This window comes from Dipodomys merriami, unplaced genomic scaffold, assembly GCF_024711535.1.
Source record: "Dipodomys merriami isolate MVZ:Mamm:240054 unplaced genomic scaffold, mDipMer1.0.p SCAF_7, whole genome shotgun sequence".
In the NCBI taxonomy this organism is placed as follows: domain Eukaryota; kingdom Metazoa; phylum Chordata; class Mammalia; order Rodentia; family Heteromyidae; genus Dipodomys; species Dipodomys merriami.
The window spans coordinates 8,952,829-8,968,818 of record NW_027206290.1 but is presented as its reverse complement, the minus strand read 5'-3'; the positions used below and the strand labels follow the sequence as shown (position 1 = coordinate 8,968,818).

Sequence of the window (15,990 nt, the reverse complement as noted above, 5' to 3'; positions counted from 1 at the left end):
AAAACAAACTGATATTCAGGTAACAGAAACCAAAATATGTACTAATGGAGAGATAAGAAACTGTGACTAAATGAATCCAGGTATACTTAACATAGAATAATGGAAAGAAATCAAGGGTAGAATAGTTTAAAGAAATAGTCACAGACCTTGATTAGCCAAGCCAACAATAAAATTCCATTGCTTTACACAATGTGATTACTGCCTGTCTGACTTTTTAGTTTCTTTTTATTTTCCTTCTCCCTAACATGCAGGGATGCAGAGGTAAAACAATGTCTCAGCTACCTATAAATAAGGCCCTTCTCTTTGGCTTTTGCACACCGACTCAATTTTTACATGTGTGTACTATCACTCACTATTATTGTTTTGACATTTAAGAAGCAGATGTGGGTTTTTCACTTTAGAAGGCAGACATCTGTTCCCCCGGATTCTCTCCAGAAGCTGGAATTTTCTAACAGGAACATATTAAATTAATGGAACTCTTTACCACCTTGCCTCCTATTCATATCCCTCAATCCAAAATATTTCAAGAAGCAAGATAGAGAAACTCATAAATAAGCTTACAAGCATGAAGACTCCACTGACATTGATTAAATAAGCCCATACATTGTTCATTGAAAACTAATCTATGCTAATGCAATTTGCTAGGAAGGAAGAAGGAAGTTGAGCTCTGAGCTGTGATCGATGGAGAGTTGCCTGAGGAGCCAGGTACCCCAGCACTTCTGAAAAATGGAATAATTTCCATGAAAAATAAATTCTGTCTGTTTTTATTAAGAAAAATCTAGCCTAAAATGCATATAATCATCTGTGTCTGGTTCTGGCATTTTGAATGCTGTGGTTAGAGGTAAGAACAATTTTTGTCACAAAATGTGCATAGAAAGAATTCTTTCATGTTGTTTCATTTGGGCTTTATTTTAGAAGGTCGTTCTGCTCAAAATTTATTCTGAAAGAATAGAGACTGCCAACTCCATCAAAGAATATTTTGCAAAATTCAAAATTGCAAAGCCTTTGGAACATATCTAGTTCATCTGGAATTCATTAATATATTAACTCAATATTCTCCAGGGGGAAAATGGTATGTTTTAGATGAATTTTGGATGTAAATTCTAAACAGGTGGACAGAGCAGCAGGAGGGTGATATCTGGCTTCCCGCAGGGGGCCCACACCATATAGTTGTGGAAAATGAATCACAGGGATTGGTGGTAAAGAAAATCAGATTTGCCAAGCCTGGTATTTATACATGAAAAGAGCCTGAATGCTCAGTAAATTATAGATCAGGGATTCGAAGCCATGCACGGACAACTTACAATCATACACTCACTACAGGCCACTAACTGTTCTTCACAAGCACAATGCACATATTTTTTAATTTAATTTTTAAAATCTTGGACTCTTGTCTAAGTGTTCACATGGAGAAGAATATTTCTTCCTATGTTGATAATGCACATGTGCCCGAGAGTAGAGTTGCTTTTTAATTACAAACAACATTTGCAAGCTTCCTGCTGGTGATGCCATTTGTGACATTGGCAGGAGCAGCATAGAGGTAGAAGGGGGACGGACTTTCTCTCCCTTTCTCTCTCTCCTAGTTAAAAAAATACAGAAGACACCAGAGCCCACCCCTGAGTCACTTTAAACAAAGTACAAATTGTCCTTAAAGTAAGTAACAGATGTTGTTTATGGGTGCATATTCTCAGAGGCGACCTTGATATGTTTGAGAAATTTCCATTTATTTCTAGCCTTCCAAGAAATGGTAAGGTTTTGTTTTTTCCTTTTTACTTGTGGACTAACTACAGGAAACTGGAGGATAGTAACGTAAAAATGCACCATGGTATTTTCAAAAAACTTTATATATTAGTGTTCAAATGGCCTTGGTCTACAAAGGTAATATGTTGCCCTCATTGTGGAACTGACGATGAATCACAGGACCCTGTGCATGTCAGATGAGTACTCTACCAGTGGGCTACATCCCCAGTGCCTACTTGATCGCTACCTTGAATGTGATGACTTTATCTGTATTTCACAGACATAAGTGAGGAAGATCCTCAGTGACACACACTTTCTCATAGCCATATTCATGTCTCGGGTGTTTTGTACTGCATGACAAGGAATATAATGATAATAATGTAATTAAGATTTACTGAGCATTTACTAGTTACAAGACATTGGATTAAATGTTTTACATTTATTATCTTATTTAATCCTCACTCTAACTCTGGGAATTAGGTAGAGTTATTATCCCCTTTGCAAAATGGATGATGAAGTTGTAGTTTGAAGAGGGTAATTAATTTGTCTAAGATTACTCATTCTAATGATCAGCAGAGCCCAAGTCAGATTTAGACTTCTCTGCTGACTATGTTATATAAGGTTTCTCCTTGCAAAGTTCACAGACTGCAGACTGCTCTCTAAACTGATAAGTTTAGTTGCATTAATTGTAGTGGTAGACTACATACAAAAAATAGCTACCTCATTGATCAAGATGTTTTACATTCATAAGCTACTTTGCCACATGATAAGTTTTTTGAACAACTACCTAAGGATAATAATAAAAATTAAAACAAAATAAGATTAGTGAAACTAACTTGTGTGATTTTTGGAAACTTGGCTTTTATTGATCCAGGTGGTGTTTCTGTCTAGAAATTCATTTGAACTTAGGTAGTTGATTAGGATGATTTTTTCTGATTTACTTTTTATTTTATATTTTTTAAATATGTTTTTATTGTAAAAATACTCTACAGAGGGGTTACAGTTACATGAGCAAGGTAATGAGCACATTTCTTATCAAGCATTGTTATCTCCTCCTTTGTTTTTCCCCTACCCTCCTTCCCTCCCACCTTCATAACTACACTCCCCCCTTTCCCCCCCCTCCTCTCCCCATGGAATTTGTAAAGTTCATTTTTCAACATAGTCTCTTGTACATCTCATTGTTGACGAGGATGATTTTTCAGTATACATTCCTCATCCACTATTTGTCTGGCTTTCATTTTCATCTTCCCAGAGCCTTTCCCTACCCAGTTGAGCAAGAGAAGAACTAAAATGCCCATCTGCAAGTTCTACTAATGCTGGTCATTTTCATGGTATAAGTAGGCATTTATTCAACCTTCTTTCACTGAAGTCTATAGACTTACAAATATTTCCCTACCTAATGTCACCTGACCACACCAGCTGCCAGTACAGTTAATCATCTCACCTTTGCCACAGATGTTTGTGCTTGAGAATTATACCAATAACTTTTACCCATTCTCTGTGGATTTTGGTAGAAAGAAGGTCTTCAAAGTAGACTTGATAAAAGAAGTCAAGAAATTTCTCAGTTCTCAAAGTAGCACAGGATTATCCTTTAAAACAAATAAAATATTATATACTTATATTCTTTCAAATCCACTACCTTGTAATCTCATGGTGGCTAAGGAAAATAAAATTCCTTTGAGCAGATTTTAGCTGATAGACATTTAAGAAATCACTAATCAGAAACTTAGGATACATAGAAGTGTAATGTGCATCAGATTTAGGATTTCAGTTAGATATTTTCAAATTTGCCTTAAGGTTGTTTGTAAGATCATTTCTATTATTTTCTATGCCAATGGAAACTTGTAGTTGAAATTTTATTAAATTATTTAAGAATACTATGATTGTCATACTTATACTAGGTCATTTGACTTTTTTTCTTTTTACAATTTAGGTCATATAATTCAATTTTAAATCCTAAATGACTTCTAAGAAAAAAGTATGTCCATGGATCAAAAAATATCACTTATTTGTCTACATATCATTCTAATTTTGATTTTAATTAATCAGGTAAAATCAAAGAATACTAATTTCTCATTGCTACAGTAACTGAAGTTGGTTATTTAGTGCAGAAACTCTTAAGCTCTCATTGTTCAATTGATTTCTTTTCTATATTTTCTTATTGACTTTTGCTGAAATTCATTCTGTCATTTATCATTCTAACAACATTTCCAGCCTTTTTGAGAGATTTGTAAATTACCCATAAAATATGTGGTGCTCACATAAAGCTATCATGAAATCTCAGCCCAGAAATACCACTTTTCACACTTTTTAAATGGAATTGTTTCACTGTTATGAATATACAGAGGGACAGTATATAAATGTTTTCTGACCATTTATGTGTTTTGTTTTTCAGAAAATTGAGTACAGCATAAACAACAGAGGAAAAGTCAAAGATAGTTCATGATAGTAGCTTTGGGGAAGTCATTCTGAGTTTGCCCTTCCAAGAATTCTCATGTTTACAGCTTCAGGTATTTCTCAGTGCATACATAATTATGACATCAGAACATACTCAACTTCTATTTAGGCAACAATGTACAGAATGTGTAGGAAACATGTTCAAGAAAGAACAAGCTGCCTAGAAGAAGAGGCACTTATTTGAACATGTAAACCATGAAAATTCTGTCACCTCCATTTTTTAATCCACTAGATATGGCTAATAAGCAAGCCAAATGCAGCATAAACAGCAACTAAAAGGCATTGTATTACTAAAGGTACTGTACTACTTATACTGTATAGCACTGCCATTCAAGCTCCATATCACTCACAAGTCTGCTAAATACTCAGAGGGAACTTTATCCTTCTCCTTTGGATAGAATAAAAAGAAAAGAAGAGGTTTATTATTGTTGACATTGATGCACATTTCATCTTATCATCATAAACTGCAATAGCATTATAAAAATACATAAACAATAAGAAAATATTGCTTGTATGGAATTTTCTCATAATTTTTCACCTTAAAAGAAGCTGCTGATAAAATATTAAACAAATAAGTAGGTAGCAATGATCATATTAAAGCATAAATTTGTCATTCCTTTTCTTTTTCCTACATGTATAACAAAAGATATCCATAGAGTAGTATGAGGGAAATGGTACAGTGCTACCATTTAACTGATAACCAAAAGTTAGTAAGACAAAAGTAAATCTGCAGTAATTGACAAATTCAAGTCAGCTTCCACTCTACTGTAGTTTTCAAAAGAGACACAGAGATGACTGTAATTAGCAATCATCACCTAAGGGAACTCTCTTTTCAAAGAATATTTAGTGTCCTGTATGAGAATCATCAAAGGATTCTTTGAAACAATTCACCAACTTCACAGAAATTATGTTTCATTTCCAGGGACTGCCAATTCAGTTTACCAAGAATAAGCTCAAAAATCATCTGATTTCCTATTTCTGCTCTAAAGAAATGTCTTTCCTATTAAAAGTAGAGGCAATATAAAGGCAACGTTTGATGAAAAGTAATACCACCGAAAGGAAAAAGGATAGAAGTTTGCTAGTATAATAAAATCCCCCACAACTCTCTATATTTCAATGGACAGATAAGATAGTTCATTTCCTTTTCCAGATGTCTTCGACTTGTTCTCCTTTCATAAAATGAATCACACATTTCAGAACCATAGCATTTTATTTCCTGACCAAATTTTTATTATCATAATCCCATTGTCAATAGTATAATGCATAATATACTTTACACAAATCATCTCTGGGGATCATATGAAAATAGTTCTAATTCAAGATTGAATTCATTGTTCATATAATCTGTAAAATTTCTGAAAAATATGAGAAATTGAATAATAATACTAGATTTGTTTCCCTTCTATCATGTGTTCATAATATAAACACACAGATCTAGAATACTAACAATATCAAACTTATTTTTCATTTAATTTTCCTGGCAATATTTGATATCGAGCTTTTCATTTGACAGAGATCATTCTTTTTTTTTCCTTTTTCTTTTTCTTTTTTTGTTGGTTGTGGGGCCTGAACTCTGAACCTGGGCACTGTCCCTCAGCTCTTCAGCTCAAAGCTAGTGCTCTACCACTTGAGCCACAGTGCCACTTCTGGCTTTTGCTGCTTATGTGGTGTTGAGGAATTGAACCCAGGCTTCATGCATGCAAGGCAAGCAGTCTACCACTGAGCCACCTTTCCATCCTGACCATTTCAAATTTGTGGACTTTAAGTAACAAAATTATATTAAATGACATGTACTCCAGTTGCCTTTCATCCTTGGAACCCCTACTTCCACAAGTTTATGAAAGACTTTGGAAATAAAGCTAATGCTTATGATTCACAAAACAATATAAGTGCATATAAACATTATTTGTACATAGAAATTTATGTGTATGGATAAAATATACTTTTTTTGTTCATAGTAGGACTTGAACTCTGGGCCTGGGCGCTGTCCCTCAGCTCTTCAGCTCAAAGCTAGCGCTCTACCACTTGAGCCACAGCGCCACTTCTGGTTTTCTGAGGGGTTTATTGGAGATAAGAGTCTCACAGACTTCTGCCCAGGGTAAGCTTTGAACCACAATCCTCAGATCTCAGCCTCCTGAGTAGCTAGGATTACAGGTGTGAGCCACTTAGAGGGGGAAAAGGCTACATAGCAAAAGTAGGGACCATTAAGTATTTGAGCCTTTCTTTATGTCACTTACTTTTCTGTTCATTACTGGTCAATCCTAATCTTGCATGGTTTCTATTTATAATGAATGCTGATGTATGTTGTCAATTTGATGGCTGGTTGGGCCAGTGCTCAATGGACTGCTCAGGTTTTGAGTTAAATTTCCAGATTCTACTATGGCCTGGTAACATTGTATTCATGAACGGACACGTTAAACTGAAATCCCTTTCTACCATTACTTCAGGGTAATTTTGAAAAAAAGAGACGTATTTTTTTAAAACAAGGGAGCATAGTTATGCACAGGGAAGAGCATGGCTCTATTCCTCAGTGCCAGGGGACTGAATTGCAGTTCTCATGTAGGGACCTGGCAAAGGTTCCATACAACTTCTGCCAAGGACAGTGTAGTACCATTGCATTTGATGCACCCTGAGGTCCCTGTGTTACATGAGCTTGCACTTCAGCTGGAACCTTTTTCAGAGATTTATCTTATTCTAGGCCCCCCTCAATACTCACAGTGCCAGAAGCTGAAGTAGGACTAGCACACACATATGAGGATCATGTTGCTTTCCCAAATCCAGTATGGCCCCCTAGGAGCTGTTTCTCATTTTAGTATCTATAAACGTAATTCTGATACTTCATAGAAGTAGGAAAGCATTTTTTTAAAAAAGAGAGAAAAAACTGACAATTTTTGCCAGTCCCAGAGCTTGAACTCAGGGCCTGGGCACTATCCCTGAGTTTCTTTTGCTAAGGCTAGCACGCCACCAATTGAGCCATAGTGCCACTTCTGGTTTTATTTTGTTGTTTTGTTTTGTTTTCTGTGTATATGGTACTGAGGAACCAAACCCAGGGCTTCATGCATTCTAAGCAAGCACTCTACCACTAAGCCAAATTCCCAGCCCAAGAAAACTGACTTTTAAAGAGTTTAAGTTGTTTGTCCTGAGTGGCATAGGTAACTGATGTGGGAAAGAAAAGAATGAAAATTTGAACACAAGGCACACTTTGTTCTTTGGAAAATTCCATCCATTCAGTTATACCATTCAGTTTCCCTGAGACTCTGTTTCTTCTCTGAGTTTAAGAAAATCAGATTATTATATTAAATTTTAGGAAATACTCAATAAATATTGATTTAACATATATGTATCCATTTTTAGCTGTAGTAAATACAGTAAGTTATTTAACTATTCTAAAATTTTCATTGATAACTTACCATGTGTTAGGCTTATGGTTGTTACAAATTTTAGTATTTTAAGACACCATATTTTACATACCCCCCCCAAAAAAAACTAGGACTAATACAAAGATGAATTGTCAAATAGAAGTTAGGACTTTCGTGGGTTACATTGTAAAAAATTACATCTCTAGCAATAGGAAAAGAGAAGGAATAAAATTGTGATGATGTGTTAGTAGTAGTGGTGGTAGCTGTGTATATCTGAGTGTGAATGTGTGTTTCTATGTGTTTGTGTCATTTTTTAATATATGTGTGATTTAGGGCAAAGTGTGTTCTGTATGTAATGACCAAGAAAACTGTATAAAACGTTGCATCATTATATGAATAATAAGTGGTTCAGTGTTATTGGATTTAGGCATATGAATATAAGGCTAATGAATAAGATAGGCCATGACCCAACAATAAAAGAGAACATTTACAAAACTTATTAGAAGCCCTGAAACATGAGAAAGAACATTTGGATACTGAAAACAATATGCTTAAGGCATATGATCTAGAATATTTCATATAGCATTTAAAAGAGATGATTGGAAGACTATTTGATATCCTTCTAATGGTAGGCAAGACAACTACAGTGGAAATAAAAGTTGGATAGCTAATATAATCATCCAGTAGTGTGAGCCTTATCTAAGAATGTAGAAATAGAGATGTTAGATATGAGAACTACATAAGAAATATAATATAAAACTCTTAATAAACATGCAGTTTTGTGGTGATAGCCTGGAGCAGAAGACTTTATATTAAACTGTAGAATATATTCAAGTTGAAGATCACTCTATGTTATAACTCAGAGAAAATATTTGATGCCCTGTCCCTTCCTTTTTTCCCTTCTCCAGTATTGTAAATGGTCTCCACCCTTCATATCCTCTCTGCCTGATACCTTCTTCAGAACAGGTTGACTCCAACAAAAGTCAGAGCTATTGACAAGTATTGACTAGTAGTAAAGTATGGGAGCTTGAGGGTAAACATTGCAGCATTCATACTTTGGATGAGATTAAAATAGAAGCCCACTTTATAAGAACACAAATTAGAATGTTTAATATTCTTCATCATCTTCACAAGAAACAAATACCTTCAAATCCAAGACAATGGAAAAACATAGTAACATACTCTTGTAATCAGAATCACTAGTCTTGATAGAACAGAATGAACTATTACAACAAGAAACATCATTTTAGCACATGCTGAGAAAATAGGACTGGAAAAATGGGATCTTGTCATGTGAATGCATCATGAACTGAATAATCCTCAATGTACTCTTGTAGAAGTGGTACCGAGTTATCTGGAATGAAGGCTTCTCCCTCACAAATCCTCTTATCAAAAGGTCCTATAATTGCGGATTCACTCTATCTTGCTTTTCTTCTTTCCTCCACAATGAACATAGTAAACAGGCCCACAGAAGAGGCCAGTGTCTTGATTTCGGCTTCTCAGCCTCCAGAACAATGATGAACTGTTTGCTGTCATTCTTCATAAATCTCAAAAGCTGCAGTATTCTATTACAGAAGAACAAATTGGACTTAGAAAGCAATAAAACCTAAATTATAGGAAGAGGGAAGGTATGTGTAATCAGGAACATTATAATATTCTGCTGTCCATGAAGACTCTACCAGGCCAATCAAGAGATACACAGGACAAAGTGTAAGCACAAGATCAGGCCAAGTGATGAATATAAATATGTGGGCTCTTCCATCAAGACTTTGTTCATTCACTAGTTTGGTCATCCTTTTTAATAAATCATTTTATAAATACAACATATCTTGATCAATTTCATCATTCTCCATCCTTCCCAACCCAAACCCAAACTCTCCTTTCCATTTTCTGCATTTCATATGATATACACTGAATATTAAGCTGCATTCTCCTCCTCTTCCTCTCTTCATTTATCTATCCCAGGTTGGGAGGTTCTTAAAAGGACATGTAACCTAAAGTATATTCTGAATTCAAATTTAAAGGAGCTAAGATCTCAAGAGTGTCAGCCAACAGCAATGTTTGCATCTAGGCAGTAAGTTTCTTCTTGAAAGAGAATCAGCATCAGCATAGACTATTTCTTTGTCTGTTATATCTAACAACATGGATGAATCTTAACTTTATTATTTGAGGGAAAAATAGATGTAAGAGAGAATACATTGTTTAATTCCTTTCATATATAGCATGAAAAAATACATAGAGCAGAATACAGTTTGCTTTTGAGAGCATAGGAATTGACTAGAACTTGGCATTTCCATATTATGCTGTAAGAATGCATACAAACGTATCAAACGCTGTTCAGTCATACATTCAAGAGCTGTAAATTTTACTTCAATTTTTTTAAATGACTATATTTATTCACTTCAGATTGCTATGACAAACATAAAAGATACAAGCACATGAAACCTAAAATAGCCATCATAATTACCTATAATGCTTAACTCATTTGCAGATGTCAACTGATAAGTAATCTGTCAGATAAGTGAGTTTAAATTTGAGCATTTACATCTTATCTGATGTTTAATTAAGTATAATATTGTATGTTCCATGTCTGTGTGTGCTTGTATGTGTGCATGTATGTTTTAGGTTTATACTTTTGTACATTTACATGTATACCCATATGTATAGTATGTATTACTAATGAATTATGTATTTTAAGTAAATCCAATTATGTCCAAAGGGAAAATATAGAAAGTCATTTGGAGGTCTCCCTCAACACACAAAGATATCCAACCATATGTGTACAGGCATTCAAATAAATAATTCCATATCGGAGTTGCTTTTAAAGAAATAATATATGTCTTATGTTCATGTGAAGGAGTAGTTCTGGTTGCAATCTTCCCACTCTCCTAGACTGCTTTCTAGCCCTTGATTCTGTTACAGAAAATGTAGAATTCCTTCTTTTACACCAGTCCTGCCACCATACATTTCCTTTAACTTAGAATCTTAATATAACCTTTAGCTTACACAGTTGTTGTTCATGCAATTTTACATATAATGTATATAAAACAATGCAATGCAAAGCCAAGTAGCATTTTATTTTTTTCCTTTTGTAAGATTAGTAGCTGTTGAACTTTGCTTAATTTTTGTTTATTGGCATAGTACTATTTCTATAGTAATCAATACTACTAATTCCAGTAGCCAAAAGGATAATTTTCATATATTCAGATATCTCTATTAGTTTGTCTCTGCTAATTATCTACATAGTTCCCATATCCTGGAATTTTATGTCTTCCAATATAAATATGTTATCATTTTAGTCTATTTAGGAAAGTCATGTCCTGCTATATCTCTTTGTGGTCACCTATATGCTCCTTTTGTGTTAGATTCCCTGTTTATTTTCTCTCATGTTTGGTCTTTTCTTGTACAACTTTTCAGTTCTAGATTCCTGATAAAGTGTGTGAAGATGGTAATTCTTTGAGAAATGGAGTATCTTTATCTTGTTGTCACATTGAAGTGATCTTTTTCTCATGACAGATTTCTATGATAAACCTAATTTTCTTTCAGGGTTTTAATGTTAACTTTTTGTGTTCTTGCTGCCAATACCACTGTGAAGAATTTCCTGACTTTGAAAACCTTGATGGGACTCTGTCTTATTTCTCTGAAAGCTTTGAGGCTTTTCCCTTCATCCCTTTGATGTTGAAAATTTAATGGCGAGTATTCACTTTAATCATCATTCTTTTAATGCACTCATTGCAATATTTAGTTGAACAATTTTCTCCCACAACTTTTCTCTGTTTTCTCTACTGGGAGATTTTTGCCTGCTAAATAAAATTTGTAATCATTGAAAAATATATGGTTTGCTCTTATTGTCTATCTCTTGGTCTTTTAAAAATTAATTTCCTTAATTGGCAGACATTTATAGTAGTAAGGGAGGGTAATGCCATGGATGTGTAAGTGTACTGTGTGAGTGACCTTTCCTCACTCTTTTTCAAACAAAGTTCTTGAGGCTTAATTGTTCTGTATTCACACATGTATATGTAATACACTACTATGTTCCTGTTCCTCAGAATACTTTCTTCTTCTGCACTCACTCCCATGATACCCCATCAACTTTTCAAACAACCCTCCCCTTACATTCCTGTACAAGCATCACCACCACCACGACAGCCATCATCAACATCATCATCATTGTAAGTCTAGACTTCAGAGATCAGTGAGAATATGCAATACTTGGCTTTGGGGGATAATGACATAATTTCATGGTATACTACTCTCTATTGCTCATTCATAAGGCAAAAGAAAATCATGTCATTTGCAGGAAATTGGATGAAACACGTAATCATGATGTTGGATCAGATAAACCAGACTCCAATGCCAACTATTCCTGTTCTCACTCATTTGTGAAACCTCTACCAAAAATTATGCTGCTACTACTGCTGCTGATGATGATAATGATGATGATGATGATGATGATGATGATGATGATGATGGTGATGATGATGATGATGATGATGAAGATGATGTTGATGATGGGACATGTTGTCAAAAGGGGAAGGGGAATTCCGGAGAACACAAGGATGTGCATAGTGTTATGAAACCCATCAAACACTAAGAAAGAAAGGAGAATGGAAATATAAAATATACTGTATGAATTCATGGATTTGATCACACTAAACTTCCTCAGGTTATTAATATATGCTAATTATTGGTTTTATTGTACTCTCTTCAAAATTTCCTTGGCTATTATTTTTCATTTTCCTGTTTAACTTAGTTTTGTATATTTTATTTCACTGATTCAATATGAATAATCCCATAAGAACAACCTGAGTTTTGATCAGCAATGCTGGTAACATGTATCCTCTGTTTCTATGTACTTGCATCTCTCCAGATATAATGGAAGAACTGACTATGATCCTGTGTAAGACAAAGATTATTACATTATCCATTCATTTATTTCAAGATCATTTGTTTACATATATATGTATAGTGTGCATTTATTATACACCTAGTATTTTTCTCTATTCTAGGAAAGGCAACAAGCAACCAAAAACATCTCTGTATTCCATTGAGAGTTATTTGAGAACCTGAGAAAGTAATAAAGAACAATATAAAGTCAAATTACATAGAAAATTATGACAGTATTAACCAGCCAATTTCACTTTTTGAGGACTTTTGTTTCTACAACTAATCTTCAACTCTCTTTTATCATCAGCCACAATATTTATTGGATAAATTTTACAAGTAAAGAAACTCAATCTTGTTATTTAAAATTAAACATAAGTATTGGGAGGGCTTTCTTTGTTTCTTTCTTTGTCTGTTTGATGTGTGGCACTGACCAGGCAAGCACTTTATTACCATGGAGCTACATCCTAACCCATGAATCAAAACAATTTCTTACATATTCTCCTTTATCTCCTGTCACTTTTTTTCTGTTTCTTCATAGAAGAATACGTCCTTTATTATTTTTCTGATATTACACTGTGATAATCCAGTGTAAATCTTATTATAAATCTTATAATCACTTCAACACAGCATTAGAAGAAATTGATAATTTTTTCTTAAAATATTTTCTTTAATGGACTAGCTATGTTTCTCAGCTGGTCATTATTAAATTCACTTGCTAAGTATCTTTGCCAGTGGTATGACAAAGGACTGAGTTCTCTACTTGTCTTCTCTAGATGAACACAAGAAATTCAACATTTGCAGAACAAATATCCACATTAGCCATGGGGTATTTAATATAATATAGCTATCACTAATTAAATACTTTTCATGAACCTAAAACTGTATTTCAACTATTAGAATATGAATTGTTACAATTGACTTCTCAATAATTCACTTTTACCAACTTAGAAGTATAAATATTAAGTGCTTAATTGAATGTGTTTTGCAGTATTGGGAATTGAACCCAAGGCTTTTTGCAGTTTTTGTAAGCACTCTATCACTGAACTATATCCACAGACTCAATTTACATTTATTTTATAAAATAAGTTACTTAACCAAAAGTAAATTCAAATAGGCTAGATTCACAGCCTAAACTAAATATGCTATGTTTTGTTTAGATTATTAACAGTTTGCATTTGACTAATTACAGAATTTCATTTAATTTATATAAGAAGTCAATGCCATAGTTATTCATTTGTTTATATATAAATACCCTACATTTGCAGATTACATAGGTATATATTTAGAAAAAAGATGTACAAAACAACAAAAATAACACTATTAGAATAATATTTTTGTTTTCACTCATCTGAAAATGGGATTACAATAAATATTTTAAAAAGAATTGGCAGGAAAGAAAAGCTTAAAGACAGTGGCATAGGTAGAATTATTCTTAAACATTTATACATTTTAAAAATAGCAGCAAAAACATTTCATATATGGTAATGAAATGATCACCAACATCAATCGACAATTTCTCAGCTTGTTGATGAATAAAATAGAAGTACACAAAAGTCATAGTATTTCTGCAGAATAAATGGACATGTTTCTTGCTTCACCTGACATTTGCTATTGAGTTCACCTAATGTAGAATGATATCACAACTGAAATGTAATGGACTATATCAATAACTGAAAGCTGTACAAACTGAGTACAAACAACATGAAAAGAGAGAGTCACCAGGTCACTTAGTCAATAAAGATCACAGCTTTCCAGATCATGCTTGAATTGCTGTTATTAATCACACTACTCACAGCAGACAATATTGTCCAGCTGAAGATTGATAATCATTTTGGTCACAATGTCAACTCTTCTATGAACCAATACGATTTGGGGCATATATTTAAGAGCTCACAAATTGTGATAACCCACAATTAAATGTGTGTTCAAGTCAGTTGCTTTCATTATTATTATTGAATATATTTGGAGCAAACAACTGTAGAACAATTCTTTACATTTAGGAAATTCATGTGAATTTATGACACATTGATCATAGCATAAAAGTTATTAGGAGCAATTGTTCTGTAATAAAAATTGAGTGTGCATAATGCGGTTATAGCGCAAACATCTGTCACTCATGCAGACATCATTCGGTAAATGCATCAACCTAACTCTATTTTCTCTTCTGATTGTACCAATATTGCTTGCAGCATGACAGTAATTTGAGTGACAGGCATCTACCTCAGCACAAGGCGATGCATACTTAAGTATTGTTTATGGGAATTACTCCTCTTTGAAAAATGTAAATTTCTAAATTGGTTCTTATTGAAAAGAAGCATATAAAGATGCAGTGTTGTTGCTTTTACTCCTAAAAAAGTCAAAGGTATTATGATCTCCAGCTTTCATGAAAATTTTACTAACTTTTTAAATTGACTTTTTGGTTAGGTAATGAAAAAAAGCATGAATTATTTAAAGTTTCAGACAGATACATATATATATATACATATATATAATCTTAGAATCATGGAGTACAATGGAAAAATTGTTCAAAGAAAGGCATAGCATTCAGTATATTCAAAAGGGATTAACATTTTGATGCCCAACTCTACAGAAACATCTAATATTGTTTAAAATTTTAAAGGTATATTGGTGGCTAGTTCATGATATGTCATGAACTACTGTGGAATTTTTTTTGACAAGGTTAGGTTATCAAGAGACATTTGAGGATTTCTAGTTTGATCCCAGAAGCCATGTGGAAGTTCCTTCCCAACTATTCTGACTAGAATGCTCTCCACCATTTTGCTGAAACATTTCATAGGAAATATATAATTTCATAAGGCAAAATTCTGTTAGAGAAAATATCCTGTGATAGAAAATGGAAATTTGTATTAATCAATATCTTTCTTGCCTTTACTTTTACATAGAAGTCTCCAAAGCTACACAACAAACCATCTTACAACAAAAACCCATAAGAGTTACATAATTCTGTGTAATTTTTTTCTAATTACTTTAGAAAGATTGCAGTAAAATATCGTTAAAAAATCACAGACACTTTTGGTAAAACAATGTCAGTGTCTGCTCACTGAAATTACTTTGGTCAAAAGAGATGATTCCTAATTTGGTCAAAACTGGAAAACTGAAATACTAGTAAGAAAAATATACTTGAGGATTTGTATTTCTGCACCATCTGGGTCTTAGTTGACAGTATCTTTATTCCCTTGCAATGCAGCAGATGTAATGGGTCATACATCAAATAAGGTACAGAGTTTTCCACACCCAGAGCTGCCATGTAGGTGAAAGGTGGTCCCTTGACAATAAACTCAATTATACCAATTATACCAATCATTAAGTTGGCTTTATACATTATGTGTTTATTTGTCAAGCAGTAAATTGATTTGTGAGGAGAAAGAATTTTTAAAGGAGAAAAACAACATACTCAGATTTCATTAGACTTGGATTTAGTCTTGGGATATAGTACTGCAGTAAAAAAAAAATTAAATAAATGAAGATTTTATTTTCAATCCAAAGACTACTTAGCTCTCATGGCCAGAATTTTGTATTCAAATAG

General features: G+C 33.6%; 1 long non-coding RNA gene across 1 annotated transcript; it reads left to right on the top strand.

Moving 5' to 3' along the window:
* The first annotated feature begins 4,342 nt into the window (after positions 1 to 4,342).
* Positions 4,343 to 12,743, top strand: LOC138816897 (uncharacterized). Its single transcript, XR_011368732.1, has 3 exons — positions 4,343 to 4,493; positions 6,159 to 6,295; positions 12,566 to 12,743. It is a non-coding gene; the product is annotated as an uncharacterized lncRNA (long non-coding RNA).
* The last annotated feature ends 3,247 nt before the right edge of the window (positions 12,744 to 15,990 follow it).